This window comes from Sus scrofa, chromosome 7 (genome assembly GCF_000003025.6).
Source record: "Sus scrofa isolate TJ Tabasco breed Duroc chromosome 7, Sscrofa11.1, whole genome shotgun sequence".
Taxonomy (NCBI): Eukaryota; Metazoa; Chordata; class Mammalia; order Artiodactyla; family Suidae; genus Sus; species Sus scrofa.
The window spans coordinates 99,756,464-99,776,960 of record NC_010449.5 but is presented as its reverse complement, the minus strand read 5'-3'; the positions used below and the strand labels follow the sequence as shown (position 1 = coordinate 99,776,960).

General features: G+C 46.5%; 1 long non-coding RNA gene across 2 annotated transcripts in view; it reads left to right on the top strand.

Moving 5' to 3' along the window:
* The window catches only part of LOC106504512, a 246,233-nt gene that overhangs the window by 135,113 nt on the left and 90,623 nt on the right, over positions 1-20,497 (top strand). The window contains exon 3 of one of the 2 annotated variants that reach the window (XR_001298050.2): positions 1,525-1,596. This is a non-coding gene — a long non-coding RNA (uncharacterized LOC106504512). Of the gene's footprint in view, positions 1-1,524; positions 7,186-20,497 lie in introns of those variants that run through there. The other variant, XR_002346019.1, reaches the window with a different exon arrangement.

The window sequence follows — 20,497 nt, the reverse complement described above, 5'->3', positions numbered from 1 at the left end:
TGATACCAGCAATAGCTGTCCTTTCCAGCTTGCTCTCCTCCTTAAGTTGTATTGGCCACATGGGGTCACATGATCATTCTTACCTGCAAAGGAGCCTGGGAATCTAAGCATTTCCCTTTTTCAGTCAGAGGTGGATGCAGGCTGGAAGGGAGGGGGCTGAGATGGATATTGTATTAGATAGTGAGCCCCCAGTGTCCACTGCACCATGCCTCAATGCATGAATGAATAAATGAAAGAATGAATCCAAGAGATGATTGTCACCTGGACAAATGTGTGCTAGAAAGGAAGGCAGGGATCTGGTTTTCAGAACCCTCTGTGATCACTACATCAAGGGTCACGCCTGTTGAGTTTGCTCCCAACTTTCCAGGCCTATCATCCCTCCCTCCTCCACTTGGCCCCCTTGCAGTCTCCCCTCGATTGTGGAACCCCAATACAGCTCTTCACGGCCAGAGGAGGCAGGCGGGGGTCCGTCCTGTCTGCTGCTCCCTGCCCCCACCCTGTCCATACAAGATTGATAATGAAACCAATACCTTTCACCAGCGTAATTTTCATATTTAATGAGCGTGACTCAAAAACTATTACATTAATTAGTCAAATCCCACAAACCGTTAATGGCGCACGCGGTAATTAATATCGTATTCAATTAAAAAATGACCTGTTTCGGGGAGCCTCTCTCAGGCTGGGGGCGTCAGGGGGCAGGGGTGTCTGCAGACAGGCTAGCAGAGCCTGTGCTCGCCATTGCTCTTTCTTTTCCTTTTTCTTTTCCCAGCGCTTCATGGAGGGAGAAGGTGCCAGGAGAACCCAGTCCATGGGCGCGGCCGCCCAGCCAGCGGCTGGCTTCCCTCTGCTTGGCTGCTCTCCCCCTCGCCCCTTTCCCCCTGCCAAGCCGACAGCCTACTCACTGTGATTTATGGGAGGGCCTGGCACAGGGCTCACAGACTGGAAAATTTCCAGTTTACACAAGAATTCCCTGAAAAATGAGCTTGGTTAATTTATTTCTTTCATTAACGAGTTTGAACTGTGAGATAATCTTTCTGAGCGTTCCCCCCCCCCCATGCCCACCCTGCATTGTTCACACATCCTGACAAGCTGCACCCTTGCCCGCCTCCTCTCCTGTCCAGGCGGGGCTGGGAGGGCCGAGGACAGGCCTAGGGGTCTCTGCCCACTGATCCATCTGCTGGGGCTCGGGGCCTGTAGCCAGTCAGGGGTCTGTGGTCTCCTACCCTGTTGATGACCAGGATTGAAGCTGAGGCTAAATCAACAAGACCCCTTGGCTTCATGTTGGTGCAGTGCATTTTGGGAGGGCATAGCACCCTGCTCAGGTCCTGGGTGCTGGTGGCCTAGAGGAGTTTAAGTCAAAGTGTGTCTCAGCCAGGAACTTAAGACCAAAGTGTGGAGCTGGGACCTACATGCAGGGTAGACCTGGAGGGCAGGGCCAGAGACCAGGCCCACCCCTCGCCTGTGAGGGCTGGAACAAGAGTGTACAGCCTGCAACATGTGGCTCTCCCATTTCTCTTCCCCTAGGACACCCCAACCCTCACTCAAGCTTTGACCCTCGGCCACACAGCTGGCTCTTGATCATCCATCAGGCCTGGGGTGAGTACACTGGAGGCTTGACCCTCCTCTCAAGGGTGAACTTAGGAAAGAGGCCCACATAGATGCTGAAAGCCATTTAGGGCCAACTGGACAGGGAATATGCAGAATATGGTCTACAAAGGGGCATGGGCTTGGCTCTGGGACTCCTTGTCCCATGGCGAGGAGCACAGCCAGAGAAGAGTGACGGTGGGGGAACAGGAACCCCATTGCCTGGGTATAAGGACAGACTCATGAGGTTATGGTGGAAATAAAATTTGAAGCCAGAGGAAGACAAGATGATGCCAAGGAGGCAGCATGGTATGCGGTGAAGGATCTGGGTTTTGGAGCAGAACTGCCTGGTTAGAATCCTGACATTGCCTCTTTCTGGCTGTGCAACTGTGGGCAAGTTATTTAACTTCTCTGGTCTCCATGTTTTGGGTTTAGGATGGGAAAGGAAATTACTTGCTAATAAGACTGTTGAGAGTTAGATAATGTGAGTAATGCACAGACTCCACTCTGATGCATAGTAGGGATTCAATTCGTGGATGTGATTATTATTGTATTAATGGCAGCATTATTAGGAGATCTAATGACAGTGATTTGGAAATATCCATCCTTGTGGTAGATATTGCAGACTCTGGAGGCATCTGCCTTTTTCACTTACCATGGGATTGTGGAGAAATCATGTAATCCTTCTGTGCCTTGGTTTCCTCTTTTGCAAAACAGATTATGAAAACCACCTCATAGGTCATTATGCAACTTAAGTGGAACGATGTGTGTTAAGGGTTTGGCATATGGTGAGCACTTTGACAAACTTAGCAGCTGTTATCTGTTAAATATTTATTACCCCATCGAGATATTTGGGATTCATTGTTATCATCCTCCTCCTCACAGTGCTATGGGGTAGGTGTGGCAATGCACACACCTTGCTCAGATGACTTTCTGACTCAGCAGATCTGAGTTGGAGTCTGAGATTCTTCATCTCTATCCTGCTTTCAGGTCATGCTGATGTGGCTGGTCCAAGTACCACACTTGGAGCAGCTTGCATTATTTTACCTTCATAATTGATGTGGAAATGTAATTTCAAGAAGGTCATACTTCTTGTGCATGACTAAGACTAAACAACAGAACTAGGATTCAAACAAAGGCACTTGGACTCTAGAGATGCTGAAAAAAAAAAAAACCTGTTTGGAATCTGAAAATTGTCAGTAAATAAAACTTGATGGTGCTTCAAGTTGCTCTGAGGTTCTAACCGTGCTTGGCCTTATTTCAGCTGTGTGTGGCACAGTGGAGGTCCCGGACCTCAGAGAGCGCCCCCTGGATACATCTCTGAGTCCTGGAAACAGTAGGCCAACATGTAATTACAACATGTAATTTACAACATGTAATGTGTAAAGCCTACACTTTACACATTATCTCCCCATACCCTGTTTGCTTATTCTCTCTTTGCCTCAGTTGCCATCTCTGTAGAATGGGTTCAATAACAGTCATTATGTCCTAAAACTGTGTGGGGATGACAGGAGTTCTTTCAAGCAAAGCACTTAGAACAGGGCTCCCTGTGAGGGACAATGTGACATAGAGTTATGTGCGGAAAGGGCTCGAGTACTCTTGCACAAAATGGCTAACATCCAGGCAGGAACAGTAATGAGGTACCCAGCAGTGCAGGGGGACACAGATGGTTGGGGAGCTATGGATGGCATTAACCCTATCAGTTCTTCAACCTCACCCCTCTCTTCTACCAAATGTTTTAGTGCCTCTTTTTCCACTCTAAAATGCAATCCAGGAGTCCCTCTTGGGGCTCAGTGGTAATGAACCTGACTACCATCCATGAGGATTCAGGTTCAATCCCTGGTCTTGCTCAGTGGGTTAAGGATCTGGTGTTGCCCTGGGCCGAAGTGTAGGTCACAGATGTGGCTTGGATCTGGTGTTGCTGTGGCTGTGGTGTAGATCAAAGATGCGGCTCGGACAGGTGCCATCCTAAAAACAAAACAAAACTAAAAAAGCAATCTACTGATAATATAACCTATCTAAATGCATAATTTAAAAACATTACTATAAACTTAAAGTGTAGTACAGGGAAGAAATCAAAGTAATTTTTAAAAATGATGTGACTTTATTAAGCATAACACATAGAAAAATAAAATATGAATAATTTCTAACAGAACTATTTGTATTTTAATCTTTAGTGATCAGGCACAAAGATACTACATGACACAAAAGAGGAGTCAGTTGGAGAAATCTGAGTAGGCTTTAGTCTAGTTAATTGCATTGTGCCAATCAATTTCCTGATTTTACTCATGAACTGTAGTTAGGTAAAATGCTTCCATTGGGGGGAAACTGAGTGACGGGTACAGGACACCTCTCTGCACTATTTTTGCAGCTTCTTCTGAGTCTATAATCATTTGAAAATACAGTGTAGACTTTTACAAGGAGTTGGAAGCTTGCACCTATTTGTAGATTCACTGTAAATTCGACAGCTCTAAGTATAGACTGATATATACCGCCAAAGGAGTGAAATACTGTGAGTGGTGTCCCCACTTTGTGATTTCATTTTCTGCAACAGTAAACAATTTATGGCAAGTCCTGAACAAAACAAAGTCCAGTTTTACCTTGATTTACAAGAGTTGAGTTGCTGGGAAGTTTGGCAGTGTTAAAACTTCATGAAGTTCCCATGGTGCTTTGGTTTGATCTGGCTTGACTCTGCGGTGTTGCCTTTCCCTGGCCTGGCACAGAGGGTCAAAGGATCTGGCATTGCTGTGATTGTAGCTTGGCTTGCAGCTGTGGCTTGGATTCAATCCCTGGCCCAGGAACTTACATATGCTGTGGGTGCGGCCATTAAAAAACAAACAAACAAACAAACAAAAAAAACAACTTCACAAAATATTGCTCTGTTTGCTGGTAAAAAGTGTTAGGTCCAGACAGATCACTCAAATCAGTTTTTCACTTACATACATATCTGGTGGAATTTCTGAAATGCATGTGGGACAGGAGACGATCTTTGTTGTGCGGTACTGTCCTGTTGTTTTTGGATGCCAGGACTAAATGGCAGGTGGGAAGCCCAATCCTTGGACTAGCTAACCCCTCCTCCTCACACACTAAGAGCCATTTTATCATGAACTGAGTTCCTCACCTCTGGGTAGGGGTTACTGTCTCAAATTTGGGACTGAAGTACCAAGCCTCCATTGTCCCTACCACTCCAAGAAATGGCTCACATCCCCTCTCCCTGTATATCTTTCCTCAACTCTGTATTCCTTTAACCTGGACTATGTCAACATCATCCTTATGAATGAGCCTCCAGAAGCCAGGTGCCAGGAGCTGAATTCCTGGATACAGCTGCTTCCTCCTAAGAGAGGAATCATCCTCTCGGCTTGGTGCCAAGGGAGAGATGAGACCTAGCTACAGTCCCAAAGACCTTCCCATCATGTAGCCCAGCCCCGTGCTTGAGCCTGGGACCTACACCACATACTGTGCTTCAGATAGCTTTCCGGAATTTGAAATCTGAGTAGGAGTTCCTGCCATTCGAATACTCAAAGAATGAATTACTCAGTCAGCCCTCACACTTTCTTACTAATAAAGGGGAAATATGGAACTGGGGAAGAAATGTGACTCTTGGCAAAACTGATTTCAAAACAGAATAAAAAATGCTGATGAGCTGTGCAAATCTGATCAAGCCACTTAACCTCTCTGAGTCATTACATCCTCATCTTATGTAAGGATCATGTGAAATAGTTTATGTGAGAGAGCTCTGTAAACTATGAAAAGTTATAACCATATGATATATTGCTATCAGTAAGCGTTAATTTGAGCCAGTCCAATGATCGATTTAAATATGCCAATGAATGAAAAAGCAGTGGGTGTGAATCCTGAATTACAGGAACATAGATTACACATACTCTTCAAATCCATCATCTAGAGCAGGGGTTGACAAATTATAGCCCATGGGAAAATCCGGCCCACAGGCTGCTTTTGTAATTAAAGTTTTATTGGAACAGAGCCACTGTAATTTGGTTATATGCTGTCTTGGCTTGTTTTGGCACTACAACAGTAGAGTTGAGGAGCTGTGACAGAGAGCAGATGGTCTGCAAAGCCTAAAATATTTATTATCTGGTCCTCTACTGAATACGTTTGCTGACCCTGGGTCTATACAGTCGACCAAAAGATCTGTCTAAAGGGCACAACCATGTCCCTACCCACCTTTTCCATGATTCCCGATGGACAGAGTACACACTTTAACTTGGAAGACAAGACCCTCTGTAACCTGGTTTCAGCCCACCAGCCAGCCTCACTCCACCAGCCAGCCTTAGCTCCAAACGGGATGCCTTACAAAATAAGTTTCTTTGTTGCATTGCCCTCACTCTGTGCTGGTTCTCACTCCATGCCTTTGCCAAGGACACAGGTTGGCTTGGGATGGTTCTGGCAGGCTGAGGTCTGGATGCCTTTCTTAGTCCCATCCCTGGAGGCTTCAGCCCCTCTGTCCTTGAAACATGTTTTCGGCTTGTTCCTCCCCACCTGGGAAGGCCCTGAGGAACTTGGCTCTGCAGTGTGTAAAGCCCCAGCTCCATGCCTGTCACCCAGGAAGTAGCATTGCAGAGCCATTCTTATGATATATCACCACCTTGGGTACTGCTAAGGCCCAGGACACTCCTACTTTCATGGAGCCATGAGAGTTCAGGGGGAGAGGACTCTGTCCCCACTGTCCACCTGCTGGTCCATCCTGTCTCCCGTCTCTGGAAGATAGCAGGGACTTTTCTAAGGCCGTCAACACTATAATTTCAAGTGCTCTGTAATGACTCTATAGGCACACAGACACTTAATAGAATTTTTTGTGAAAAAGTTTGAGTCCACAGTCATTCTAGACCTCCTCCTGACTATAGTGTAATTGCTGCCAATAGACAAAGAGCGAATTACTGTATAACCTGCCTTCTGGTTTCAAAGCAAACAATCAACATGTGATGTGCTCGTAGGGGGATCTGAAGAGTGTTACAGTTGTGCCCGAGTCTCTGCCCTGCTGGAGAAGACCAACGATAATGATTCAATATTGTCAATTGTTTGAGATAATGATTCAGTCAGTTATAGGACCACTGTCTCTGGCTGGGAAGGGACAAGGAGGTCCTATGGAGAGCAGAAAAATGGCCCCCAAAGATGTCCATGTCCTGATCGCATGAACCTGGGACTGTGTTGCATTACATGGCAAAAGGGAAGGAAGGTGGTAGATGGAATGGAGTTGCTAACCGATCTTAAAATAGGAGGATTGTCCTGGAGTATCAGGAAGGCCCAATATAATCACAAGGATCCTTAAATGTGGACGAGGGAGGCAGAACAGGAGGTCAGAGCGATGTGATGGGAGAAGGACTCGATCCACCACTGCTGGCTTCACAGGAGGAGGAAGGGGACTGCACATCAAGGAATGGTCCTTGGGGTTCCTGCCGTGGCGCAGTGGGTTAAGAATCTGACTGCAGCGGTTCAAGAATCTGACCGTAGTGGTTCCAATCACTGTGGAGGTGCAGGTTCGATCCCTGGCCCTGGCATTTCCATAGCTGTGGTGTGGGTCAGTTATGGCTCTGATTCAGTCCCTGGCCCAGGAACTTCCATATGCCATGAGTGCAGCCAATAGAGAAAATAATAATAATTAAACAAAAGGAGTTCCCGTCATGGCTCAGCAGTTAACAAAACTGACTAGCATCCATGAGGACACGGGTTCGATCCTTGGCCTCGCTCAGTGGGTTAAGGCTCTGGCATTGCCATAAGCTGTGGTGTAGATCTCAGACGTGGCTCAGATCTGGTGTTGTTGTGGCTAGCTATGGTGTAGGTTGGCGGCTACAGTGCCGATTGGACCCCTAGCCTGGGAAACTCCATATGCCATGGGTGTGGCCATAAAGAGACAAAAAGACAAAAAAAAAAAAGAAAAAAGAAAAGAAAAAAGAAAGAAATAGGCACTCTTCTCATGGGAGAACCAGGCATCCAAAATTTACACAAGTACACCATGTATTGCATGTTCCCCTGCTCAATTTTGGAGAAACACTGCCTGGGTGTAGTTTATTTGGAATCTCAATCTGGACCCCACACATATGGGCTCAAACATCAATCTTGAAGGTGACTTTTAATGAAGACTCTTATGAAGCTGCTGGAAGGACTGTTTCAGAAGATTTTAATCTATGTAAGAATAAATCATGGGGAGTTTTGTTAAAGATAAATATATACAGTTAACTAAAACCAATATTATGGAGACACCCTTTTTCTGGTTTATACTTTCATTGGAGATCTTGTCAACTTGCCATAGTCAAGCCTTTTCTCTGTCTCTGTCTCTGTCCATATCTGTCTCTCAGCTTCTCATGCAGACACCCAAGTTATGGAGAACAAAGAGGGGCCCAGTCCAGGGAACCTCTGTGCTCTCCCTGCCCCAGCCCTTCAGCTCAGAACAAGTGAAGGCCTCATTGCTCGCATGGATGATCAGAGCCCAAGTGCTCTTGGAAGCATGTCCAGGGGACAAGCACTCTGTCCTCACTGAGGATATTTGGGTGTTAGCGGTTGGGCCTTTGGAAGTTTCCTAGGTTTTTTTGCCTTTTGGTCTGGGTCCTCTCTGCCCTTTGGATAGAAGCTCAGTCCAGGTGCCAGCCATTCTATCTCTGCTCTGAAGGACAAATGGGAAGTTGCCACCAGAGGCTTGAGTGGCATCTGTGATTTGGGGCTATGTCATGATCTCCTGGGTCCTGGAGCTGAGAGTTAGCAATGCTGCCTAGGACACCCACACAGAGGGTCCTCAGAAATATTTGTTGAGTGGAGTTCCTCTTGTGGTGCAGTGGAAACGAATCTGACTAGGAACCATGAGGTTACGGGTTTGATCCCTGGCCTCACTCAATGTGTTAAGGACCTGGTGTTCCCATGAGCTGTAGTGTAGGTTGCAGATGTGGCTCAGATCCTGTGTTGCTGTGGCTGTGGTGTAGGCTGGCAGCTGAAGCTCCAATTCGAACCCTAGCCTGGGAACCTCCATATGCCGCGGGTATGGCCCTGAAAAGCAAAAAGAAAAAAAAAAGAAATATTTGTTGAGTAAATAAATGGCTGAGAATAGAGAGGGAGGAGAAACAGAAGGAAAGAGGAGAAGAGGGTAAGAATGATTGAGAGAGAGGTCTTTCTCATTGCTTCCTTCCCTACCTTTGGGGATGAGGAAGAGAGAAGGAGAGAGGAAGGGAGACTTCTCTAGAAGTCTCTTATTCCATTTTATTCCATGCAATAACCATGGTAAATGCCCACTTGGAATACAAGCATAAATACCATATTAACTGCTCTCTCAATGCCCACTTGGCTGGAATCGACAGCTACTTTAGCAAACTTCCTATCAAAATTACATTGCATGCGCGGTAACTAAGAGATGAAAACAACTCAATTGCCCATCAATGAATGATGGATAAACAAAATGTGGTATATCCACACAATGGAATATGATTTAGCCATTAAAAGGAATGAAGTACTAATACGTGTCATGTGTAGGTAAGGATAGACCTTAAGATGCTAAATGAAACAAGCCTGACACAAAGGTCACCCATTGTAAAGTTCCATTTATTTATTTATTTATTTATTTATTTTGTCTTTTTGTCTTTTCTAGGGCCGCACGAGCGGCATGTGAAGGTTTCCAGGCTAGGGGTCGAATCGGAGCAGTAGCTGCTGGCCTACGTCAGAGCCACAGTAACGAAAGATCCCAGTCTCACCTGGGACCTACACCACAGCTCATGGCAATGCCAGATCCTTAAGCCACTGAGTGAGGCCAGGGATCGAACCCACGACCTCATGGTTCCTAGTCGGATTCATTTCCGCTGTGCCACAAGGGGAACTCCTATAAAGTTCCATTTATATGAAATACTCAGAATAGGCAAATCTATGGAGAGAGAAAGCAGATCGGTCGCTGCGGGGGAAGGAGGGGGAGCAATGGTGAGCAACTTCTTTTTTCTTTTTCTTTTTGGTCTTTTTGTCTTTTTAGGGCTGCAGACACAGCATATGGGTGTTCCCAGGCTAAGGGTCCAATCAGAACTGTACCTGCTGGCCTACGCCACAGCCACAGCCACAGCAATGCAGGATCTGAGCCGTGTCTGCAACCTACACCGAAGCTCACAGCAATGCCTAACCCTAACCCACTGATCGAGGCCAGAGATCGAACACGTGTCCTCATGGATGCTAGTCGGGTTCGCTAACCACTGAACCACCACGGGAACTCCAGTGAGCAACTTATTAATGGGTGCGTCGTGTCCTTTGTGGATAATGAAAAGATTTGGATGGAGAGAGGGGGTGGTCACCCAGCACTGGAAATGCACAAATTGCAATTGCAATTGAAGTGTGTATGTTCAAACAGTTAGCTTTATGTTATGTATATATCACCTCAATTTTAAAGAATAATTATATTGTATGAGATATTCCTCTTGTCACGATGCCCTGTGAGGACTGTCACCCTCTCAAAGACTTGTACAGTTTGGGGATAACTCCACCTGCACCCTCATGTGACTTTCCCCGCCACTTCTCCCCTTAAGGTGCTAGATTTCTGCTTCCCGGGCTTTCTCTCTTAGTACTCTGTCCACCAGGCAGTCTGTAACTCCCTATTCCTTGCTGCCCACTCCTGCCCTTTCAGTGGCTAAGCTTCAGCGCCCCCCTTTCCTTCTCCTCCAGTCAGTGTCCGTCTGCTGCAGTTGAGTCTGAAGCCAGGAGGTTCAGGGTTAACCACTAATTCTGTCCAGCTAGGGTTTGGTGACATCTATAGCCAGGAGTGGCTAGAATTGTATTTGATTTCCTGGTATCTGACTGTCATCCCAGTCTGCTTCAAGTGCAGGCTTCGGCTGCAGCAGCTCACCAGGTCCTGGTTCAGTGGGTCATTTCAGGCCCTAGAGACTCATGTCTATCCTCAAAAGGCCCTCAGCCCCTGCCTTTGCAACTCCCATCATGTGTCTCTCAGGCACAGCCTCTGCCTTTGTCTCAGAACTCTGTCAACTCCTTCCCTCTCGCTCAGGCCCCTCCCCTTGCCATCGGATGCTGCAGATGTAAGCGGCAAAAGTGTGCGAGAGGCGTAGGCAGGTGGGGCTCCAGAGCATGCGCACGAGCATCTCCTCAGAGCCTTCCGGGTATGGTTTGGAGGGACTTTAGAGGATCCTGCTGCATTGGGTGGAAGAGCGTAGCTTCAAGGAGTCACCCTTCACACAGCAGCTGTCCCTAGGGCTGAGGGTAATCACAAGCCTCTCTGATTTCAAAACACATGCGTTCCCATCACTGTACATCTCTTACCGGTCGAATTGTGTTCCCTAAAGAGATGCATTTGAGTCCTAAACCCTGCACCTGTGCATGTGATCTTTCTTTTGTGATGTAATCAGTTAAGATGAGGCCATAAAGGTGGGCTGGTGTGCTTATAAAAGACGGAAGCTTGGGAGTTCCTGTCATGGCTCAGTGGCTAACGAATCCGACTAGGAACCCTGAGGTTGCAGGTTTGATCCCTGGCCTTGCTCAGTGGGTTAAGGATCCAGTCTTGCCATGAGCTGTGGTGTAGGTCGCAAATGCGGCTCGGATCCCCCGTTGCTGTGGCTCTGGCGCACCCGGCGGCTACAGCTCTGATTAGACCCCTAGCCTGGGAACCTCCATATGCCTCAGGTGCGGCCCTAGAAAATACAAAATACATGCATACATACATACATACATAATAAAAAAAAAGATGGAAGTTTGGACACAGACACGGAGAGCAAGTCATGCGAAGAGGGTGGCAGAAATGGGAGTTATGCCAGGCCAAGCCAAGGACGGTCTGGGGCTTCCAGAAGCTGGGAGAAGCGAGGAAGGATCCTCCCAAGGGCCTTCAGACGGAGCTGGGCCCTGCCAACATCTTGCTTGTAGCCGTCTGGCCTCCTGAACCGAGAGAGAAGACGTTTCCTTTGTTTTAAGCCACCTCGCTTGTGGTACTTTGTCACAGCAGCTCTGGTACACAAACGCGTCCCTGATACACCCCCGTGAAGAGAGCGATGACAGACATATTTGGCAAAGCACTCCACATATGTGAGGATTTGTAATTGCTTCACAGATTTTTCTTTTTTTTTCTGTCTGCTTCACAGAGTTGTTGAGCATCAGGAAGTTTACCTGAAAGAAAGAGGTTTGGAAAGCATGAAGCACCCATCACATAGATTATTAGGAGATAATTGTTCCACTATTGTTCTGATGGCCAGGCCCTTCTCCCCTGCACACTCACCTGAAAAATTTCTTAACCACTTATGGTCCCCTTTCTGTCAGTTCCTGTTTCCCTTCTTCCACTTTACACGCTGCAAACTTAGCAATCAGATTGTCCCTGACAGCCCAGTTAGGACCCGGGTGGGTTAACCGGGCTCAGAGGAGGCGCTGCATGCAGTTAACTTACTGCTGCAGGGGTGGGGGGGTGCTTCGAACCCCTGTGTCCCTCCTGGTTTGTGTGAGTGCACTCATGTGTGCCTCTGGAGCATAGGGAGAGAATCTAGTGATATTTCACACAAATGAGAAATGTTATTCTGCAGATTAAAGCCTCGCCGAGCCTGGTTTTGTCTTTATTTATGCTTTTCCATTTCCCTCTGTGCTGACATGGGTGCCCACGCCGGGAAGCACCGAAGGACGTAATTGGCCTGGTGAAGGATTGTCGAGCGGCCTGGTTGCTCCCTCGCAGGGCTCCCCCCCTACTCTCCCCCATCTGTCACCATCTAATGTGACAAAGTTTTTATCGGGCATTGAGGCACAGGAGATTAAAAGTAAATACTGCAATCAGGAGGCAGCTGGGGAGAAAATGCAGCGCATTTCACAGTAAGCTGCACAGCTCATCAGGGTAGCCTTGTGGCTCCAGAGGCAAGGGTGATGGGGGATGGAGAAGTCCAGGTGGGGGGTTGGGGGGAGGGACGCAGGCCCAGGCAGCTGCACTGGTACCCTTTGGTCGGTAATAATACAACGATAGCCGCCACTGTACATCAAGTGCCTACTATCTGCCAGGCATTCGGACCAGGTGATTGGGGTCCATTTCCTAATTTAATTCTCGCAATAATCACATAAAGTTAGAATAGGCTCTTCCTTTAAAAGAACCTGCAGGCCAGAGGTTAAGGAACAGAGAAGTCAAGATCGCACTGCTGGTGAGTGGCCCAGGTTTTCTCCTCCTCTCCCATCCCTTCCTCCACCCTCTTCTTTAATGAACACATAGTAGAGCCTGAGTTTGCAAGAGGAATCGTGACGGGAGAAACTTTGTTTTGTTGCATCTTCATTACTGTTTTGCATGAAACCATAAGCTTCCACCACTAATTGATTCAATTATATATTTAGAATCTAAGCTCTATGTTCTTTTTTTTTTTCTTTTCCTACTTGGTATCCCTGGCACTTAAGACATTGTCTGGTATATAGTAAGTGCTCAATAAATACTTGGCTGCTTAATGAATGAGTGAGTGAGTGGATATTGGTCCAGTATCTCCTATGTCATTGTTACTAAAGCGTGGTTCCTGGATCCCCAGCGGCATCAGCGTCTCCCGCGAGCTTGTTAGAAATGCAGAATTTCAGACACCGCAGCTGATCTGCTGAATTAGAATCTGCATTTTAACATGTTCCTCAGATGATTTATGTGCTTGCTGAAGTTTGAGAGACGTTGGCGTATACTAAGACCCTTGCCCCGAAAGCCTAGGCTTTCCTGCTTCATCATCTTGGGTGAACGGGGTTGAACTTCACACTCGCTTCTATGACAGTGCTCTATGCCCTGCGTCGGTAAATCCCACTGTTCAGTCACCCACCGTTAGATGGTCTTTCAGGGCGGTCCACATCGGCTGTGGATGGACACCTGCCAATCCCTTCTCCTGTTGTCTCCCTGCCCCTTGCGTTTAACTCCCTCTGCCCTCCCTACAGGTCCCACCCTCCAAGTTCTGGCCACTAGTGGATCCTTGACGTCTTCATGATGGGCACTGCCCTTAGCCACAGTGCTCTCTCCTGACAAGTTGTTCCCCTCTCGTGGGAAGAAACAGAGGGGGTGAAGAAGAAAGAGAACTCCATCCTGCCACACTTTGAACCAAATAAGCCTTAACTGGTGTTCCACTGGAAAAATGTGGTTCATTTCCATTTTACAGTTAGGGAATGGGTCCGGGAAGGATAAGAAGCCCAGGAAGGCTGATGACACTCAACACAGAGCATTATATGGTCCTTGATAGGAAGATGCTGCACTGGACCAGACAGTGCTGTGGAAAAAATCTCCCTTGTGGAGTGTGTGTGTTGTCCCTCCCTTTCTGCTTCAGACTTGTGGGCTCCACTGCTTTGGGGGCAAACATGCTCAGCTGTGATACAGTGTCATGCTCCAACTTCTAACATTGCCAGTCTCTAGCTTCCAGCCTTCAGATAATCTAAGATTTAGAGTCATAAAACATGAAGTCAGCTACTCAGTAGCATCCATTATCACCCTACCACAAATAATTTTATCAGGAAACATAAATTTAAATGTCTTCCACTTTGTAATATTTCCAAAATCAGAATGCAACTTACAGTAGATAAGTATATTTGATAGTTTTATTTTAAAAAACTTTTATTGAATTGATGGTGTGTGTTGCAATGGATGGCATCTTAGAATTGAGGGAATATGGTATTAAGGCTCTGATAGAATGGGACACAGCACAGGTACATTTTGATAAATGATAAGGAGCTTAAAAATGTGGAAATGAGGATAAATAGCAATTGTTGAGTAACTGTAATTAATATTACTTACTATTTTATGCCAGCTATAATTCTCTAATTCTTAAACTATCCCCCCAAAAGATAATGTAACTTTAATCATTTTATAAACATATGTATTTTATGATCTCTATCCTGTGGTCTTTTTCTTTAATAACAGCTTCATTGAGATATAATTCACATGCCACAAAATTCACCCTTTTAAAGAGAACAATTCAGGGAGTTCCCATTGTGACTCAGTGGTTAACGAATTTGACTAGCATCCATGAGGTTGTGGGTTCGATCCCTGGCCTTGCTCAGTGGGTTAAGGATCCGGGGTTGCCGTAATCTGTGGTGTAGGTCACAGATGTGGCTCGAATCCTGCATTGCTGTGGCGTAGGCTGGTAGCTGCGGCTCTGATTCAACCCCTTAGCCTGGGAGCCTCCATACGCCACAGGTGAGGCCCTAAAAAAAAGCAAATAAAAAAAGAGTACAATTCAGTGTTGGTGGTATTAGTATATTCCCAGAGTTGTGCCTATAGTCTTTTTATCCGAATTTCTTGAGGGTCTGATCTTATCATCTCTTATGTCTGCCGACCTTCAGTTGTAGTGGATTATTTCCTCATGTGCTTTATAATTTTGGAGTGTGAATTCATTTTCAGGGAGGCTTTATGTGTGGAAATCCTCTGTTGATTGGATAGAAGGTGTGTCCCTCTAGAGGGGGACCTGACCCGTGGGGTCCAGTGAGGACATTGGTGACTTCTGCCTGGCCCTCGGCATCCTCCCCAGGGGTGGGGCACCTGCTGCATTGGTTATTGAAGGAGCCCTGAAGACCAAAAAGCCTTGTTCAGCTGTCGGTGTGTTTATACTCTTGTCAGCAGCACCAATGCGATTCCCAGACTAGAGACACGCTCCCTGAAGGCAGGTGTGTATCTTACTTTGTTGTGGGTATTGTCTTGTGCTTTGTAGCATGGTTAGCAGCACCTTAGGCTTCTACCCACTAGATGCTGGTAGCAACTCCCTATTGTGAAACTGAAAATGTTTCCAGACATTGCCACATGTCCTCTGGAGACAAAATTGTCCCTGGTTGATATATATGGAAAAGCTCTCTACAAGCCTAAATGTGTAAGATATCTTTTTTTTTTTTTTTTTTTTTCTGGTAAAAGTTAACTTTTTTTTTTTAGGGCACACTTTATTTTTTTAATTGAGTATAGTTAATTTACAGTGTTAGTTTCAAGTGCACAGCAAAGTGATTCAGTTATACCTATGCCTATATATACATATATATTCTTTTTCAGATTCTTTCCCATTATTATTATAGGTTATTTCAACATATTGAATACAGCTCCCTGTGCTATATGGTAGGTCCTTGTTGTTTTTCTGTTTTATATATAGTAGCGGGTGTCTGTTAATCACAAACTCCTAATTTATTTCTCCTGTTCTTACTTTGGTAACCATAAGTTTGTTCTCTATGTGAGTCTGTTTTGTAAATAAGTTCATTTGTATCATTTTTTTTAGATCCACATATAAGTGGTATCATATGATATTTGTCTTTCTCTGTCTGACTTACTTCGCTTAATGTGATAATCTCTAGGTCTAACCATGTTGCTGCAAATGGCATTATTTCATTTTTTATGGCTAAATAGTATTCCATTGTGTATATGTACCACATAGGATATCTTCTGGTAATTATTATTATTTTATTATTTTACTGTCAATTGCTGCCAATATGCTACTTTGGAGATGTGTGTGCCCTAGGCAGATAATCTGAGACCAAGGTTAAATGGGAATTTGGAGAAAGCCTTAGCAAAGAAATGACAAAATTGCTTTTTAACAGCTGGGCAGCACGTTGTGTCCAGTAAGCAGGGTCTGCCTCACCGCCCACCTCAGCCACTACAGAAGGGCTGGAAGAGGCAAGAGAGCTAGTTCCAGTCTCAGCTGCCTCACCACCTGCTGGGTAACCCAGGCAGGTCCCTCTCCTCTTTGGGCTTCTGTTTCCTCAGTGGATTCTGAGGTGCCTCAACGTGTTGATCCGCTCTGACCATCAAAACTCCCAGGAATGGGAGAGGGAGAACCTCCAGAAGGAGCTGGGAAGATGGCCCATCTTTCTTTGGCAGTTGGGAACCGTGCAGGAATTTGAGTCAAGGTGGTAGGTCCACCTGGATAAAGAGTCACCAAAGCTAACTAAAGGTCAGTTGTGGCCTGTACACAACAGGCAGAAGATGAAGACCTAACAGGCTTGGTGATTGAAACATGTTACTTAAATCCAAAAAAGAGTACTGTCTCTGCTTCCCAAGAAGGAAAGGATAATTCAAATGAATACAGAAATACATTTCTCTACTGATATCTTCTCTCACTGACATGTATGTGAGGAAGAAAGGGAAAGGACAGACAGGTCCAAAGACCTGCCATGTTTTCTATTGCTGAAGACAAGTCCTATGGTAAATGGTCTTTGCAGATCAGGGCAGTGAGCTTTGGAGAGTCAGGTGAGCCCAGAGCAGAGGACAATGCAGAGCCTAGGTTCTTCTGCATAATAAATTGAGGAAGTTGAGTTTCTGGGAGAAGGTGGAGAAAAGACACTGGGGAAGAGGACATCCCAGTGTCTTAAGGTCACGGGTTTCTGATGTGACCAAATAAAAATCCTCTGAACTTTAATGTTTGCTATGCACACAAATGCTTTGTGTCCTGCTGGTTTTTGTCTGTTTCTTGAGAGGTGGATCTTAAGGAATGGGGTTATATGGAACAAGGTCAGCCCATGTGTGTTAGATTCCAAAGGTTACTATGACAAAATGCCATAAACCAGGGGGCTTAGAACAATGGAAATGTACTCTCTCACAGTTTGGGAGGCTAGAAGTCTGAAATCAAGGGGTCATCAGGGTCACACTCTTTCCAAAGGCTCTAGGGGAGAATCTTTCCTCACTTCTTCCTTGCTTCTGGTGGCTGTTGGCAACCCTGGGTGTTCCTTGGCTGGTAGCAGCATCACTCTGGTCTGCCTCTGCTGTCATATGGCTTTCTTTTCTGTGTGTCTGTGTGTCCCTCTCCTCTTCTCCTAAGGATACCAGTCATATTGGATATAGAATAGTCCCTAATCCAGTATGACCTCCTTTTAACTCATTGTATCTGGAAAGACCCTATTTCCAAAAAGGATCACCTTCCAGGGCTCCAGGAGGGCATGAATTTGGGGAGACATTGTTCAACATGGTACATCAAGTGAGGGGTGATATGATCCATAAACAAAATCATGGGGAAAGTGGATGGACCCAGATCTCTTCCTCTCCCATCCCAACCCCTGCATTACATGAGTGTAGGATATGGCTTTGAACCTGTATGTTGGACTCTGGAACAAGCAAGGCAGGGCCAGAGCTCTGTTCAAATGGCTGCTGCACCCATTTACAGGTAATTGACCTCCACGAACTTCCATCCAAGGGTCCTGCTGGACCTTGGTGAAGCCTCCTTTTGTTCTGGGTATGTAATAATAATGAGGATTTGTTGTTTGTGGCCACTGTCCTTGGCTTCCATTCTCCTTCTTTGAGTAAATAGTACTCAGATTCACCTTGGGGACCCAATCTCCTTTACTCTCAAGCTATCCAGGGCCCTGTTCAGAGCTTCAGACCCTGGTTAATCAGCATATTTAATACCCCTGGTCCAAAAGATTGGTTCAGGATGGGCACATGTTCCAAATTACTATAATTAGAGTGATTCCCAGAACTTGTACAGGAAGAGAGAATTCTTTCAACTGGTTTTGAACCTGCAAGGCTATGGACTGGATCTCTGGCAACCATTTTGCCCTCGTGAGGTCAGAACTTCTCCAAGAATGGAACTAATACAGGAAAAGTGGAGTCAAGGGATGAACAGAGAGAAATTAGGTTCTGATAGTATCAATAGCCCCTAGATCAAGCTATGCCTGAAGCTCTATTACTGGCCTTTTTAGTTATCTGGGCCATTACATCCACCACCACCGCCTCTTCTTTTCCTTAGGTCATGAGTTTGAGTCATAATTTCTATTACCTATAAAGAAAGGATATTAATTGCAATTCATTTACAATGGATCTACCAGACTCCTTGTCTGGTTTTATAATTTATCTAGTTGGAATATATTTCTTTCATTTATCTTTAAAGCTGTGAAGATTAAGAAGTGGATGGCATGCCCTTGGAGTGTCATTCCCTGGAAAGTAGATAGTCTCCAGAGCCTTCACAGGAGTGCAAGCCTGTCTCGGTCATGCCTCTCTCAGCAGAGAGTTTCTGAGTGCCTATCTGATATTCACTTGGAGAATGGCTTAGATTAGGGTGGTAGCAGTGGAGATGGAATATGTGGCAATGGGAGGTAAAGTCCATAGAACTTGGTGTTGATTGGCCATCAATCATGGGGGAAAGGGAGGTGCCCAGACTGGATCCTAGGCTTCCACCTTGAGAAATGGAATGATTGCCACACTCTGAGATGTGTTTAGCCACCAGGTGTCTGTGGAGGAGGGGAGATGATGAGTTTGATTTTGATCTAGTTTAGTGTCTCTGGCCTCACAACTTCCAAGTGAGGATGTCAGCTAGGGAGCTGGACACACAGCACTGGGCCTTGAGGAAAGGCCAGGCTAGAGTTAATCTGAGTGGGAGTCACTTGCCTGCAGAGACAGCTGAAGCTATGATGCAGGGGATTTGCTGAAGGAGTTGATATAGGAGTGAGAAATAGAGGCCCTAGAGTTCCTATTGTGGCTCAGGGGTAAGGAACCTGACTAGTGACCATGAGGATGCAGGTTTGATCCCTGGCCTGCCTGGTGGGTTAAGGATCCGGTATTGCTGTGAGTTGAAGTATAGGTTGCAGATGCAGCTTGGATCTGGCGTTGCTGTGGCTGTGGTGTAGGCCGGCAGCTGCAGGTCTGATTAGACCCCCAGCCTGGGAGCTTCAATATGCCGTGAGTGCAGCCCTAAAAAAAAAAATAAAAATAAAAAATAATGGCCCTGGATGGAGCCTTGAGGAACTCCTGCAGGAGAAGGACCTCACAGCCACAGCATCCTCTACCCTGTTCCACTGGACAGAGCCCAGCTTTGAGCCACTGAGTTCTAACACCTGAACTTGACTCCTTGATCTATTCATCTGAAATAAGCTTCTTTGAGAAAAGGACTGAGTCTTCCTTGTGCACCACTGAGGAGAAAGACTGCTGGTGTGGCCCACCTCCCCTCTGTACTCACCCCCTCCCTGCAGCCCCCCCCCCCGCCAACTCCTGCTGCATGCACCCCTCCTACAGGTACTCACTGCACGTGCTGAACTCTGTGCACTCTCTGGTTCCAGTCACCCAATGGTGACTTGCTCATTGTCACTCCTGAATCCCCTCCCTTCCCTTCCCAGTTTCATTACTCCCCACCCCCAGTGGGGCTTCCTGGGATGGTGACCCAACAACCCCCTTGTTCACATCCTATTTCAGGCTCTGCTTGGGGAGTGGATGGGGATCCAGGCTCAGACAACTCTGGAGTGCCCAGGGCGGTGCCTGGCCCACAGCCAAACAATGGCTTTTGAAAAGAATCCATGAATTCAAGCATCTGCGCTCCCTGCCATGAAGAGGCAGCTGGTGACTTTGGTTGGAATATTCAGTTGAACTTCCATCCCTCATCCACCCCAGCCACATGCCTGTGCACACATACTGAGTCTCTGCCATGGTCCCCACCAGTCCTCTTCTTGGTCAAAGGAAGCCAATGGAGGAGCTCAGGTCCCATGGCCCAAGGGGGCACCTTGGCCCCAGGCCCAGTGGCAGCGGTAGGTGCCATGGAGCAGGGCCCTTGTGTTCTTGGCAGTGGCTTTGGGCCCACCCCCAGTATGCCGTGTTCGCAGGGGGCTCCATCCTTACCCAGAAGATCTGCTGATAGAGGCAGCCCTGGCAGCATAATCTCTCAGTGGTCTCTGTGCTAACAAACTGGGGCTAATCAGCTCTGTATGTGCAGGGGTGTGTGTGTGCGTGTGTGTGTGTGCACCTGTGTTTTTTGCTTCCATGTGTATTTGTGTGTTCGAGATGGCTGCTGTCATTATGCTGCTAATGGAAATACTGCCACGGATCGCAACTCTCAATTAGCTCCCGGGGCGATCACTGTGACAGCCAGTTACAGAACAGCAAGGCCTAAAGGAATGAATTAATTTGTAGTACACGGCAGTTAGAATCACCATGTTAGCCACGGACTCAAAGCCAAAGACCCTGATTAGAGGAGCTGGGACCACTGGCCACCTGTGGGCCTGAGCTGGGAAGGGGATCAGAGGAACGTTGGGACCCTCACTGAGCTCA